General features: G+C 40.4%; 1 long non-coding RNA gene across 1 annotated transcript in view; it reads left to right on the top strand.

Annotated features, from left to right (window-relative positions):
* LOC138372027 (uncharacterized) overlaps positions 1 to 3,100 on the top strand; it is a 7,675-nt gene extending 4,575 nt beyond the window's left edge. The window contains exon 3 of the long non-coding RNA XR_011230631.1: positions 2,795 to 3,100. This is a non-coding gene — a long non-coding RNA (uncharacterized lncRNA). The remainder of the gene's footprint in view (positions 1 to 2,794) is intronic.
* Positions 3,101 to 3,535: the final 435 nt, after the last annotated feature.

The following is a 3,535-nucleotide window of genomic DNA, read 5'->3' as shown; positions in this document are numbered from 1 at the left end:
CTTTTTTATGTCTAGATAGATGCAGTCGACCCAACTACCTTTTTCCTTTAAAATCTCTGTGGCTCAATCATAGAAACTGAGTAAATTCGATACACAGGATCTTCCAGATCGAAAACAATACTGTCTGTGTGATATTATATAATTTCTCTCCAGGTGTTCTACCCATTTAGTTTTTATTATTTTTTTTTTTCAATCTTTTCACTGTTACACTTGTCAATGATTCAGGTCTATAACTGAGAGAGGTAGGGTCTTCCCTGTTGCCACTTTTGTAGATTGGAACTATGTTAGCCTTTTTCCACATGTTTGCTATGACTCCTGTACACAGGGATGCCTGAAAGATCAGGTGAAGTGGAAGGCTGAGCTCAGATGCACATTCTCTCAGAACCCATGGTGAAACTCCATCTGGACCAACTGCTTTGTTCTTACTTAGCTACTTTAGCATATTTTCCACTTCATCTCTAGACACCTCTATACGCTCTATGATGTTCTCAGAAATTCTTATTGTGTCTGGTTCTCTTAAGATTTCATTTTGTATAAACACACTTTGGAACTTTTGGTTTAATGTTTCAGACATTGCATTATCATTTTCTGTGAATCTGTTTCCTATTTTCAACCTCTGGATATTATCCTTTACCTGCAATTTGTTGTTTATGAATTTCTAGAATAGGCCCAGTTCTGTTTTACATTTATCCATTATCCCTTTTTAAAAATTTCTTTCTGCCTCTTCCCTTACTGCTGTATAGTTGTTTCTCGCATCTTTGTATCGCTGGTATGATTGGGGGTTTGGCTTCTTTCTATTTTGATACCTGCTTGATGGGGTTCTGCTCTTCTACCCCCCAAGCCCGGCCCGAGGCCAGGCTCGACTTGTGAGAGTTTGGTCCACCAGGCTGTTGCTTGGAGCGGCCCGCAGGGCCACATACCCACCACAGCCCGGCTGATCCGGAACTTCTCTTAGAAAACAGTCCAGTTTTCTCCTGAAGATGTCCACGGTTGTTCCGGCAATATTTCTTATAGTCGCTGGGAGGACGTTGAACAACCGCGGACCTCTGATGTTTATACAGTGCTCTCTGATTGTGCCTGTGGCACCTCTGCTCTTCACTGGTTCAATCTTGCATTTTTTTCCATATCGTTCACTCCAGTACGTTGTTATTTTACTGTGTAGATTTGGGACCTGGCCCTCCAGTATCTTCCATGTGTATATTATTTGGTATCTCTCTCGTCTCCTTTCTAGAGAGTACATTTGGAGAGTTTGAGACGATCCCAATAATTTAGGTGTTTTATCTCGTCTATGCGTGCCGTATATGTTCTCTGTATTCCCTCTATTTCAGCAATCTCTCCTGCTCTGAAGGGGGAAGTGAATACTGAGCAGTACTCGAGACGGGACAACATAAGTGACTTGAAGAGTACAACCATTGTGATGGGATCCCTGGATTTGAAAGTTCTCATAATCCATCCGATCATTTTTCTGGCCGACGCAATATTTGCTTGGTTATGCTCCCTAAACGTTAGATCGTCGGACATCATTATTCCCAAATCCTTGACATGCTGTTTTTCTACTATGGGAAGATTCGATTGTGTTTTGTACCCTGTATTATGTTTCAGATCCTCATTTTTGCCGTACCTGAGTACCTGAAATTTATCAGTGTTAAACATCATGTTATTTTCTGCTGCCCAATCGAAAACTTTGTTGACATCTGCTTGTAGTTTTTCAATGTCTTTCATTCCATGTTTGTGTCTTTTGGTCTGTGGCCCTCTCTCAATTTCTGTTGAACCAATCCTGTTTTCTGGCCCTGCATCTCTGTTTTGGTATGAATGTTTGTGTGCCTTCATTGTATATTTTGCAAAATTTGGCATACATTTAATTTACTTCCCTGTCTAGCAACAAGTCTGCCTAATTACTTATTAAAAAAAATTTGAAGTTCCCCATAGTGACCTCTCTCTCTTGAAATCAAGTTTATCAACTGTTTCAATGTCCCCATTTTCTGTGTGTGTGTGTTTGGAGGCTAAGCTTGCTGATACCATGTGTGTGTGTGTTTGGAGGCTAAGCTTGCTGATACCATGTGTGTGTGTGTTTGGAGGCTAAGCTTGCTGATACCATGTGTGTGTGTGTGTGTGTGTGTGTTTGGAGGCTAAGCTTGCTGATACCGTTTGTGTGTGTGTGTGTGTGTTTAGAGGCTAAGCTTGATGATACCATGTGTGTATTTGGAGGCTAAGCTTGCTGATACCATGTGTGTGTGTGTGTGTGTTTGGAGGCTAAGCTTGCTGATACCGTGTGTGTGTGTGTGTGTTTGGAGGCTAAGCTTGCTGATACCATGTGTGTGTGTGTGTTTGGAGGCTAAGCTTGCTGATACCATGTGTGTGTGTGTGTTTGGAGGCTAAGCTTGCTGATACCATGTGTGTGTGTGTGTGTTTGGAGGCTAAGCTTGCTGATACCATGTGTGTGTGTGTGTTTGGAGGCTAAGTTTGCTAACACCGTGTGTGTACTCACCTGTTTATATAATAATAGGGGTGTGTACCACCTCTGGTGCAATTGTAGGGACCCACAGCCTTGAAGAAAATAGAGTATTCAGAGAAGACCTTGTGGATTCTCACTGAACACTAATCTTTTCTTCTCCTATCACCCTTCTTATTTTGTTTTATGCTGTATTCTATTATATATCATATAAATACATAGCCAAATGGCAATATTTATTATGTCTATACAAAAAGAAGACATCCACTTTATTTTTTTTCTCTCCTTTGTTTCTATGTGGATTTTGTTGTGACTAATGATTCTCCTCCTTCCCATCAACAGGTCTTCCTCACTGGGCTTGCTCGGCTTTTGTGTTACTGTGAGGGTGCCATCATCGTTTACCCTTCAAGACTGACTCATGCTGGCATTGCATTTGTGGACTTCCCTTCACAGTAAACAGTCCTTCTCCATATGGTGATTGTCCAGGGCAAGCACGGTGTGACTGCCATCTTGGAGAAGCAGGGTCTTTTAATATGAAGAATCTTCCGTCTTCTCTACTTACGCCAGCTTGTGCCGGCCTTGCATTCTTGTTACTTCATGGCCCTTGGGCCTTTTTTATTTATTTTACATAATAAATTTTTTTATTAATACCCGTGTTTCACAAGAGATCCTTAACATTTTAAGCACCAATTGTATTGACTAATGTACGTCTTGTAACCTTTAAGACATAAATAGACAAGACATAGATAAATGAGTGAATAATGCTGAGTGACTAGGTTAGGGCGAGGAACATAGTTCAGTGTCTGGCTTTGGAAGAATGCCTACTGTTTTAGAAACCTTATTGCCATGATCATAATCGTATGGGTTAAAAAGCATTTGTTGTCACTCCTACACTGTGGCTTGTTGAGCTTGAAACCTTTGCTCCTTGTTCGTGTTACATCTGACCTTTTGAAGAAATTGTATGAATCAATATCCTCCAAATTGTTCAGTATTTTAAAGGTTTCGCTCTATTACTCTCTCATTTGCATATATCTAAGCATATAGATTAGATATAGATTTAGATTAGATTTTTTAGTCAGGTAA

Source organism: Procambarus clarkii, chromosome 4, assembly GCF_040958095.1.
Source record: "Procambarus clarkii isolate CNS0578487 chromosome 4, FALCON_Pclarkii_2.0, whole genome shotgun sequence".
Lineage (NCBI taxonomy): Eukaryota > Metazoa > Arthropoda > Malacostraca > Decapoda > Cambaridae > Procambarus > Procambarus clarkii.
The sequence above is the reverse complement of the archived record's forward strand: the minus strand, read 5'-3'. Positions and strand labels throughout refer to the sequence as shown.